The sequence below is a fragment of the Phaenicophaeus curvirostris genome, chromosome 18 (genome assembly GCF_032191515.1).
Source record: "Phaenicophaeus curvirostris isolate KB17595 chromosome 18, BPBGC_Pcur_1.0, whole genome shotgun sequence".
Lineage (NCBI taxonomy): Eukaryota > Metazoa > Chordata > Aves > Cuculiformes > Cuculidae > Phaenicophaeus > Phaenicophaeus curvirostris.
The window spans coordinates 3,360,948-3,373,095 of NC_091409.1; the positions used below are offsets into that span (position 1 = coordinate 3,360,948).

Genomic DNA, 12,148 nt, shown 5'->3' on the forward strand with positions numbered 1-12,148 from the left:
CTACAAACCGCGGGGGAGAGCTGGAATTTGGCTGAATGGATGAAGATTTAGCGTCACACAGCCGAGAACAAGTACCTGTAAATGCGTGTGAGGGGGTGTGCTCGGTGAATGCAGCCTCCGCGGTGCATCTGCAGCATCCCTGGGGGGGATGCGGGGCCGTAAAAAGCATCAGCTTCAAACCCAAGCAGGGCTCGCTGAGCTGAACCCGCAGCAGGTCGCTGAACTGCATCTATTCCTTAAAGGCTGCTTTTTTTTTTTTTTTTTTTTCCCCCTCCCCCTTCTCTGCTTTTGAGCCAAAATAAGTGCAGCCTCAGCCCGGAGCTGCACTTGGTCCCCTCTCCCATGCGGTGGCAGCCGAAGCCCAGCCCAGGGACAGGCTGGGAGCCCCGCCCGGCCCCTTCGCTCAGCTCCTTCCCTTCTAAACCTTCTTCTTGCCTCTCTCTGCTGCCCAAAGTTTCTCAGACTCCTTAACTGTGCTGTAAGTCATCTCCATTTCTCAATAATAAGTGGCTATAGATGCCACCAGCTCCGCTAAAGCTTTCCCTCGAGTTACCTGCAGAACAGGCACCTTTTCTGTCCCTCCGTGCAGCAGAGAGGAGATGCGACAGCTCTGAGGGGTCCCCAGGGCAGGAAAAGCTGCTGCTTATGACCTGGGGAGCTCAGAAACTTGCTATAGGGCTACCCCGAAGAATCTGTGACTGCAGGTTAAACCTATCGGCTTTATCATCCTTTCCTCTTTTAGATGTTGTCCTGTGCATGTAGCTTGTGTGTACTTATATCGGGGAATGCATCGTGATTATCAGTGGATAAATACTAATAGTAATAAAGAGTTGGGCTATAAAAAAAGGGGGAACATATCTAGAGGAGATCTCAGGGAAGAGAGTGCCTCTCCTTTAATAAGGTGATTCTCGAGTGCAAACAGCAGGTTCTGCCTGTTGAACTCACTGATTTTTTTTTAAAATAGAGTTGATCAGATAATAGTTTTTGTACCACTAAAAATCCCAGGCTTCGGAGCTTGTTTCCATTCCAGATTAGAATGAAAAGTTCAAACTACTCCTCGAAGTCATGCTCTGTAAAATGTTGATTTGGGATGGCTGAGCCAGGCTGTCGCTTGAGTTGTTCCAGCTATGTTCAAATATTTTTCTCTCAAAAAAAAATAAGCTTTTCACAGGATTACCGTCAAGTGTATCTTAAATTTGAAATTAAATAAAATATTTAGTTTCATCACCCCCTAAAACCACTGCAAATAACTGCATGTATGGGATTTAAATCCTATTTTCTGGCATCTGTATTACATTGAAATGTTTTCAGCAGCTCTCTTGGAATGTTTAGTGCTCCACATTTGATTTGGAGAGATCCCCAAGTCAAGTTGCCCGTAGATGGAATTTTAAAAACAAAAGAGGGAAAGAAAAACTTGTCTTCTATTTTAGGGTCTTGCAGTACTGGAAATGCAAACACTGAAGAGTGAATATTTAACTAGTGCATGAGAATCTAAAAAAGTGTAAAGCAAATGCAATGCAGCAGTCTGGTTGCCTTGTTCAACTAGAGCAGCATTAAGACATTAAAAATAGATTTACAGATTTCATAATGTGATTGCAACATTCACACAGGTTGGGATTTTTAATTTAACTTTGAACTGGATAATGCAGATTGCAGGGAGACCAGAATGGACTATATTCTAATGGGAGAATTTGCCTTATGCAGGATTAACATATCAAAGGCAGAGAAGGATTTTTGAGAAGATGGCACAACGATCTGGCTTGCTTGCCAGGTTGACATCCTGATGAAGCTGTTGGCATCAGCATATGGTTTCAGACCATTTCAGGCAGTAGGAAATTGCTCTGCTTTTGTCGTGTTCCTTCGTGTTGACCACGTGGGATACAACTGCTCATGGAACAGTCTGGTAAATTTTGCTTCTATCTTCTCTTGGTGTTAGAGGTCTGAACAAATAACCTGCTTAATGGCAGCACAATCTTGGAAGGGCAGTGTGCTCTAGCAGCTGCTATCCTGGTGGAAGTCCCATAACTCCTACAGCCAGTGGTGATTACCTTCAATTCCTATCACTCTAGGGTGTCTTGTGTTCACTCAAACTGAAGACATTTCTATTTGAAAGCAATGCCTGGTGTGAACCCTGTTGTATTTGAGCTCACGTTATCAGCCTGCTTTGGAAATGGGCTTTGGTTTCATTGATTTATGGTAGGGTAGGAGTGTGTGTATCTCCTGGAGATGAGAAGTACTTGCATATCTCATAGAGGTGCTGCACCGTCACAGCAGTTACGGGTCAGACTTCAGGAAGTTTGTAGGCTCTGTTGTTATCAGGAGAAGCTGGGCTGTGTCTGTGAGAGGTTCCAGCGCTCGGCACGGAGTTACTTTGAAAGAAATAATTCAAAAACTAAGAAAAGACAGTGGTTTAAGAGTGTTGGCTGGGCAAATGAATAGATGCAGCTTCTCATGTTTTTTTCCCCTAACAGCTGCCATCATGTTCTGCCTCAGGTACACTTGACAATGTTGGCTTGACTGCCAGCCCAGACAATATTGCTAGAAAAGCAGTTCAAGGCAGTTCAAATTCAAAGAATTTGTATTGCTAACAAGGGTAGATAGTTGCAGTACAGATTTTGGAAGTACACTGGAAAAGGTGAATAGCAGAAAGGACTTGCGCAGGCCCTTAAGAGTATCTGCTGGTGTGATAGAGGGACAGTACACGCTGCTCAGGTTACCTCTGCACTGGACACTTCTCTTGGAGATATGCTTGTCAGTGCAGCTGTGCCAGAGAGGGGCTACAGCACTGCCAAACAGCCAGAACGGCAAAATCCTCTGCTTTTTCTATCCAAATGGGTCGAACAGTCTACCACCCTCTGTAGTATTAAATATGTAATTTTAAAGGTGCAGAGTCTGTCACTATTTTGCACCCCAACACAAGGACATCAGACAGGATTATACCACCTGCTACCTCCTAAGAAAGTGCACGCGTGGACCCAGCCATTATCCACGTGTAGCTGTATGTCTTGTTGCAAAAACCCTCCTGAGAGTCTCTTTGATAGAAGATTCTCCTCGACAGCTGAGCTCCTAGAATCGCATTATTTAGCCTTTTCCTAGCAGAAGTGGAAGGAGGGTATTTGCAAGTATCAAAAGCCTTATATCCATCTGCACAAAGGCGTTGCAACCCTCTGTGGGTGTGGTAAACTTTGTGTGCTTTTCTAGGATGGTGGCATTTCATGATCACAAGGATTATCCTTGTTCTTCAGCAGTGTCAGAAAATGGTCCATATGAAAACAACTGAGTGATGGGACGAACAAAAGGAATTATGAGAACTATATAATTTTGTCTCAGAACTCTGGTGCCTTCTGGTAAGAATCATATAATGCCCAGCATGCAATATCCCATCAAACAGAGACAGCACAGACATGGAGCAATGTTGAGCAATAAGTTTGACCAGAGCAACGATTATTGATTTCAAAACATCCCAGTGCTATGTGGCCACAATAATCTGAGGCAAAACTGGAGTAGTCAGAGAGAGTCAAAGCGGTGCAGACGTGCTGCTCGCACAACGACTGCTGAAGATCGCTTAATGCAGATATGCAACTGCTGCAACAAGTTTCATGCAGAGACTTGCCTTTACATTTAATTTAAGTATAGGCATTGGCACTCACAGGGGAGGGAATGCTGTTGGAGAGTAATAGTGAGCCTTCTGCATCTGGAACAAGAATTCATATTGAATCATATAAAAAGTGAGAGAATGGTGAGCAACTTCAGGGCAGCGCCTCGGGTTGAGGATTGTCTATGAACTAGGCTATCTTCCTACATCTTCAGAAATTAAAAATGAGATTACTTGTAAGCTTGTGTTGCTACTGTTGCCGTGATAGTTGTCCTGAGGATAAGGATGCTGTGATTTGCCAGAGCACAAATTAAGCCATTGCTTTTACATTTGGCCTTTTTTCAATCTACGCTGCTGCTTTCCAGCCAGCTACAGCAGCCTCTGGCAGTCATGGGCTATTTCCAAGTGACCTGTGCATGATAACAAAGAAAAATTGACTTTCACTCTCTTTAGGGTGATCCCTGGCATCCACTGGGAAGTGTCTGGAGATCACCAAAATTCAACATGCTGAGAACTGGCCTCCTTTAGTATTTCAGTCAGATACAATCAAACCAGCCAATAACTATTTCTGTATTCTAGATGGAGTTTTACGGGTTGCTGTCTGAAAGTCACAGACAATTCTCCAGTGTGGTCATTTTTAACTCCAAAATGTTGGATTTTGATGGCACAGCAAAACTGTCAAGAAACTGATTCTGCCACAGAGAAAATATGAAATGCCACGTTGAAAGTCGCTGTGTTTTTATGTGATCTCTTTGCTTAGTTTCTTCTAAACCAGAAGAGGAATCCAGTCTGTTTTCCTGTGATACTGACTGGGGCTGAGGTCCACCAGTACGCTGGGTAAGATTTATGATAGTATTTACAACTAAATCTTGCTGATTATATCTGCTCATCTTTTGAAGTTACACTGTATTTAACAGCAGGGTTTTTTTCCCTGAAATGAAGTTTCAGATTAATCCAAAACAAAGCAGCAAGTGCTTGAGAAATGCATTCATTCCTCTCTATTAACCCGGGGTTCAAGATTTGGAGATTATTGAAACTACCTTCACAAATTCAGCTCCGAGCATTCCTGTAGGTTTTTTAACCTTTAAGGATGTTTCCTTTCATCAGCAGGGATTGCAATAGCCTGCAATGACTTTTTCTCCTTTTGGGCAAAAGTTAAATGTGAATTTGTAACAAGATTGCATTAAGATTTAAGAACTGCGCTGCAAAAACTAATCAATGTTGCTGTGATCTTACTTGCCTTGAGATTACAGGCAAATAACACCCCGTTGATACAGTTAAACTTCCCATAGCAAAGGTTCCCATTGAGCTCCAGTGTATTTTTATTAAGCTTCTCTGAAATTATTTTCAAAGGATGAAAATCTAGGCTTAGCTAGCTACAGAGTTTAATAGAGCCAAACAGTTACCCATAGTCTTTAAAGAACATGCTGTAACCTTTTTGCTAAACAATCTGCTCTGCTGTTACCAGGTTTTACCCAATATTCAAATGCAACTTAACTCCTTTTCAACTTTTGCCAAGCTGAGCTTATTAAGAAAGAGATACAAATTAAAAGGATTAAAAATGCAGCTCTAATTAAACACATATGAGCAGTTAAGAGTCAGCTCTGCCGTGGTTATCTGTGCACATAGAAGTATCACACACAACTTAAAACAGCCATAGTCTCCATTAAGTGCTTGCTAGAGGCACCACCAAACACTGTAATAATATGATAAAGCTTTTTCTATGTAGGTCCTAAAATGTTTTTAAAAATTAGATGAGCCATTGCTTTACCCCACTTGCAAAGGAGGAGATGAGAGCAAGGAGAGGAGCAATTCTGTGTCTTCAACAAACTTCCTCCATGTGGAAGAACTCCTGGTTGTCCCCCAAAGCTGTGACAGAGGTGTGAGACAGGATGAGGACAGCTTGCCTTTCCAAGTAGACATGGTGTTTCTTTTCAGAGAATGTAAAATGCAACAAAAAAAAATATCAACCAATTTTGGCTTTCTATGACAAAAGTGATTTGGCATCTCATAATAAGTATCTAAAGTTCTTGAAGACACATAATCACAAAACAGTATGTGCGATCGCAGCTTGGCATTTTAAAGGATTAGAGGTGGATTAGGAGGTTTGTAAATTCCTCACTAACCTTTTGTAGAGACAGGATGGAATATTTTTTAAAGAATTCACAAGCAACAACTATGTTAAAAACCTTTATTCCCCCGATTTGTGCTGGGTGTGGATCACCTTGTGACTTTTTTTAGAAGGTAGCATAACATAGCTCATCAATCTAGGCTGCATATAAATCCTGATTTGTATGATTCCTAGTAAGTTTCAAGGGTTTTGCACTCCTTATGAAGAGTGGGAAAACCTCGTTCCACCACAACATAACAGATACTTTGATTATGCTGCTGGTTTAACGCACTCATTCCAGGGAATAAGGTCACCTGGGGAAAAAAAGTCAGTGAATTTTGATCTCCAAGAATTGTTCCCAAAAAAGCCACTCATACTCTAGTACTTTTGGGGCCAGCACATCACGATTTGCTTGAAAAATCACAGTAAATAATCAGGGTTCACCAGACGGGATAACAGGACTTACCTGCTTTTTCTGGGAATGGGAGACAAAGCTGGACAGGAAAGGGGAGGAACACCCTGACTCGCTCCTGCACCCAGGTGAGATGATCTGACAGATCATTTGGATACAGTGTGCATTAAACAGGGTTATTCAGAGCATCCCTCAGAGGAAAATCAATAGGAAATATAGTGTAGAAAAAAAACCTCAGTTTGTTTACATGTGTTCATTTTTCAGTATTATTTTTTGCTAGCGGTTGATGGGCATTGTTCTAGGGAGAATTGTCTGATTGTCTGCAGGCAGGGAGCACCTGTGGCATCCAGTGCTAACCCACTTCTTTTGTAATAGAGGTGAGACTTTCTCAGTGTTCATATCTCTTTCTTTGTCCAAGATTGTAGCCTGGTTTGGGACATGGACAAGATTCAGGAATGTTGCAGCTGAGGCTGCAGACCAAAGCTGACAGCACTGCAGGACCCATGGCTTGTCACCTTCTCACCAAGGCTGCTGAGGATGGAGTTTCTGTGCTGCCCAACTCTACCTGCTTCTAGAAAGCCAGTAATCCTTGCCTATTTGCAGATCTGCCAAGGATAGGTTGACAAAAAAAAAAAAAAAAAGGCTGCAAACTTTGGGCTTAGCTTTTTTTTTCCCCAAAACCAAAAAAATTTGAACATTAGAAGCTCTGAACTTGGCATTTGCTCAATATTGTTATCTTACCACTGTTTCTTTTGCCAAAAGCTAATCTTGACCATGAAAATTACTTTGGGCTAGGGATGTGAATGTAATACATCCCATCTAGTCCTTAATAAGCCTGGGTATGACTACTTATTACTCCCAGTCTGCAGGGGTCTCAGAGTGATCACCATGGAGCTCCTCAGGAACTGGCAAACCTTCCTGGCCAGCTCCTTATGTGAGCAAACAGCAGCTGGAGCCTTTCAAAACTGCACGTAGTCTCATAAACTTTTCTTATTTCTTTTATTTTTACTGCCTGCGTTTAGCAAGGTACAATCAATTTGCTTAGGAACCTTTCAAGAGATGTGTGCAGGATTTGGAGGTGGGAGGGAGAGTCTGCCAGCCCTGGTGTCTGGCTCCTGTCCCTTTGCTGCTGAAGAGGCTGGTGACTAAGGCACCAGTACAAGTGGCTGGGCCACCACCCAGGCAGCAGCATCCTCCTCCCAGCAAGGAACAAAGAGGGGGTCCCACCCCATGGCAGTTTGACTGGTTCTTTGCTCCCTTCTGGCTCTCAGTTCACTTCTGAGTATATTTGGAGTGGTGTTCATTTGCCAAATCCTGTGTGTGGAAGGAGGGCACGGGGATGTTCATTTTTGTTGCTACTTGTCCTTCACGGCTCTCAAGTCCGGGCCCAGGGCCAGGCTGAAGAGGTTGATGCGTTGCTGGCAGCCCTCTAACCAGAGGTGGTTTGCACTCTGTAGAAACACAAACACAGTATTTCATAGGGTCACCCCTTAGGAAATACAGTAATTCACATTAGTTTAATTAACCTGGAGAAGCCATTGTACTGAAATGCAGCCACCTGTAAGGGAGAACAGAGCAAGCACCATGGTTAAATAGGAGAAAGGTCCCAGTTTTAAACCAGAAGAGTAGGTGTAAACCTTCCCCTTAGAAGTGGGGAGGGATTGGTACATACAGGCCCAGCAGGAGCCCGGTTTATTGCTAATTGTGTCTTCACTTTTTAGCCATATTAACAAAATGATAATCCTTGAATATTTAATGTCCCATTTCTTCATGACCACAAAGATGAATTGGGAAATGAAAGTGACTGGAAGAGAGAGGGCAGAGACCAGAGTCCCACAGGGAGCTGCACAGCCTGAGTGCAGGTAAGGTTCTTTCCCTGCTGTGTGGTGGAATGGAGAAGCACCCACCACCTTGAAAGATGAGGGTTTTGCTCTTCTTGGCTTGCTTCTCTCTTCCTCCTCCACGTTTTAATAATCCCTGGGTGACTGATGCTGACCTGGAGGTCAGGAGTCTCCAGTTAACAGCCAGGAAATGCCCTTCCCATTGGTCATTGTTGCCTAATTAACAACTTGAAATATTTCACAATCGATGTCAATGACACAAGGTGGCCATTCGGAGGAGTGGGGGGACAACCTTTGCATGTGAAAGGCCAGCAGGGAGATGCAGAGGTGGAGTGGCTGCCCCGGCTGCTGCTGCTGGATGCTTCTGGGCTACAGGCTAGGGAGAGGAGACTCCCCTTTCCCTCCCTCCCAGGAGAAAACTCTCATAAATACCATGGCTAGAAATGGCTGGGTGCAAGGTGAGGTGCTTCCAACCAGTGCCACAGTGTTAGAAAGAGCTTAGAAAAGCTGGGAATTATGAAAAGTGCTCAGAGCGTTCCCTCCCTGTTACAGGTTCTGGCCTCAGACAGGGAATCCTTGGCTTGAATCAACACCAGGCTGGGCTGAGCCAAGGTGTCTTCCTGGTCTGACAAGGCCTGTGAGAGAGCAGCAGCAATTCCTGGTCCTTCACGCACCCCTCATGTGCCAGTCAGGACAGCCTGCCACCAGCAATATGTCTTATATGCATATAAATATATATAAAAATATATAAATATACGTGTATCTTTTGGGAGGGACACTCCCTGTCCAAAGGGATTTTGTGGTATTTGTCACATGTTGAAAGGTTTGCTTAAAAACCTGAGTTTTAGAAACAGCTTCTTCTACCTGACAAGGAAGGCGAAGGGAGAGGGAAGTGTCTTTTAATATCCTGGGTGGCTGATGTGGAAAAGTAATGCAGAAAGTGCTGTGGAGTGAGAGGGCTCGAAGGCTGGAGGGAGCTGCCAGGTGTCCATGGGCCACTCCAAGTCACTGATGTGGCAGAAGATTCACACAGCAGAAGCAATGCATGGAGAAAAAGAAAAGAATGAGAAGATGAAAGTTCTCCCTTCTTTGGCACTGGTGAGCCCTGTTGGTGCAGCTGCCCAGAGAACAGCAGCCTGAGGCCGCAAGTGAATCTGGGCAGTGCCACAGATCAGCCAGCGTCAGGCATCTGAGGAGCATCAGCAGTGCAAGGATGTGTTTATCTCTGCTGAGATGGAGCACATGGTGTAGCATGTACACCAGCACGATGCTTTATCCTGCTATAGAATGAATTTCACCTCTACTCCAGCCAATTCACCCCTTTCAAAAAAAAAAAAATTAACCAAAATTGGGAATTTGCCTCAATGTGGACATGGAATTGGTCATCTGGCACCCAGATGCCTTTAGACTGATTTGGCATCTTCTGGCAGTGCAGACTTACACAAAGAATAAATATCCATCTGCAGGTACTGAGACTGTTGGGGTGATGTATCAGTAACAGTATAAATTTATCTCTTTGGCCTGTGCAGGGATATAGCTTATAAAGTGGCTCCTGGTGAAGGTGTTCTGGAGGAATCAGAGGAGATGAGCCTGGTCTGAAAGCTCAGTAACTGGCTTGTTCCTTTTGGGGCAGGATCATGAGACATGTAAGTGTTCTGCCTTGCTACCCACCAAATTAGAAGGGTCGAGCCAAATGTGAATTCACTGAAAAAGCATCTACTACTATAAATGCAGAAAACGAGCATGAATGGAATACAGCTGAATGCTTTTTTAATGCATTTTGCTATCTTAACTTGGTTTTTGGGGATACGTGGGCTGCAGTCAATGTTTCTTTGGAGAATCAGAGTTCATTTATTGGTGTTAATCATGCACCTCCAAGAAGAGAATAATAGAAATGGAAGTAGTCTGTCAGTGTAATGTGCCTAAGGACAGGAAGAACAGCGCAAAGTAACTGAAGTTTTTCTGTTGAGAGTACTTTTTAAAGGGTCACAGAGCTGGTCAGTGAGGAGCAGAATTCGCTCATCCTGGCACTTCCATTCCTGCTTTATCCACCACAGTGAAATCCTGAATAAATCCCTGGGTATTCCTGGGTCATGTTTGCTTTTTCTCAGACTAGTTTCCCAGCTAATGCTTTCAGAAACAGGTTTGAAATTAAGCCTTCCATATTTATGTTCCTATTAACATAGATACATGAAAAAACTTAATGAGCTTATGTAATAAATTGCTACTTGACATTGTTAACAATTCAAGAGAGGATCTGTACTTAGGTAGATAAGAATGACATTTGCAATGGCACCAGCTCTGGTAAAATTACAAGGAGCATCAATTGCATGCTTTAGGTAAATTGTCCTGAGACTGGAGCCTAAAGGTCTCTGGCATGGTCCAGTCCCGCTGGGAAGGTGTGTGCATGGGAAGCCGTGTGGCACAATTCACTTGCAGAGCTTAAGGGGGGTGCTACAGCCCACAGCTTCCACTCAGGAACTTCCCATGTCTAAAGGAAAAAACGAGGCTGTGGTCGCAGCCCAGGTCTCAGCAGAGCTGGCATCACCTCTTTGCCATCGCGGCCTTCCTGTGTTGAGTAAGACCCTTTGGGCATGTCTGCAGAGAGCAGAGCTTTCTCCGTGCCTGCTCCGAACTGGTTCGATGTGTCAGCGGGTTTGGGAGGCTGCCAGGCATTGCTCTGCTGGAACCAGTGTGCCTGCTCTGGTAAGGAATCCGTGTCTCAGGTGCTGCAAGGGCTCCTGGAGCTCCCACATCACATCTGGCCAGCTTGGGGCAGGGGCAGGGCGAGCTGGAGATGTTTGTAGCTTGTAGAAGTGCTTTACATTTCCATGTTTCCTGCTTCCCCACCATAAACAAAGAAATACCATGTCCCTAAATTTTTGGGACAGGAAGACAGCACGCCACGTATGTGTCAGAGAGTGCTAGACGTTCAGCCATCCTTTAGAGTGCTGAAGAGGTAAATTCTCCCCTGCTTGAGTGCAGATGTGGTTCTCACTAGTGACCAGGCTCATGGGCACAACGTGCTCTCCAGAGAAGCTGAGGCATGGCTTTTATGAAGGGAGGGCTCAGGATTTAAAAAAACAAGTGCTCAGACCTTTCCCCTCCCCAAGTAGGGCAGTTCTATATAGATCAGTCAATAGACTGGGGCTCTTCTGCCTGTTCCCCCAGAAAACCCCACTGGCCAACAGCAGAAGCGTGAACTCGTCCCTCCCTTCCATACATTGCAAAGCCTCCCTGTGCCTATTTACACGCCACCATTACTAAGCAGGGCCAGGTTTGGGCTCCAGAAGGCTCTGTGGGTTGATGAGGTTTGGCTTGCTTGGCTGAAAGAAGCCACAGGCATAAGCAGCAACTGGTGCCCTGGGCAGGGACAGGAACCTGCGTGCTCCCAGGGCACTGGGGGCTCGGGGGAGCTTTGGCCTCGTGGCCGTGTTTTGCTGGCCACCGTGGTGGCTGCGGTGGCTTTGTGTGTTGGCTGGGAAAGAGCAGACAATCTGTGCCCTACCAGAACACTGGAAACCCAGGAACAAACTTGAATTGGTGAAGAGATTTGTGCTGGTTGCGGTGATGTTGCTCTGAGCGGCTCCTAACCGCGCTACAACTGATTTACAGTCTTGCTGAAACGCAAGCAAGAATTCCTTTGGCAAAACTATGCTGGGATAAGCTATGCTGACAGAAGAGCACTTTAGCTGGTGTATTCTCTGTTTACACAAGAGGAGTGCTTTATCGGTCTAGCTATACTGGCAAATCTCCCCTGGGGCTAGTTAGTCTTCTCTCCTGAGCTTTGCTGTGTAGCTGTAAGGGCAAAGGCTCCAAGAAGAGATGCATTTGGCACTCGGCAAGGGGACTTGCGAGAGAGCCTCACCATGCCCGCGCGGGGCAGCGTGCCAGGTTCTTCCCCCAGGGCAAGCATTGCCCGACATCCTGGACCCAGCCTGGAGTTCAGGTCATTCTGGCAGCGCCCCAGCACACACCCTCGATGTGGACACAGCGCGCTCTGGGGTAACCCATAATTTGCATGGGTGCAGCCTGACCTGGTTTGCGCCCGTCTCTGCCTCTGGATTTGCATCTATCTCTTCAGCTGAGCTGGTTTTGTTTCGCTGCTGCGATTGTTTCCAATTCTAATGCAGCCCAGCAAAAGCAAGAGGTGGCCTCTTTCCTCTTAGCATCAGGGCTGGCTTCCAAAG

At 45.1% G+C, this 12,148-nt stretch overlaps 1 long non-coding RNA gene across 1 annotated transcript; it reads left to right on the forward strand.

Moving 5' to 3' along the window:
- Positions 1–1,853: 1,853 nt before the first annotated feature.
- On the forward strand, positions 1,854–4,325 carry LOC138728510 (uncharacterized). The gene is made up of 2 exons (XR_011338713.1): positions 1,854–1,903; positions 4,049–4,325. It is a non-coding gene; the product is annotated as an uncharacterized lncRNA (long non-coding RNA).
- The last annotated feature ends 7,823 nt before the right edge of the window (positions 4,326–12,148 follow it).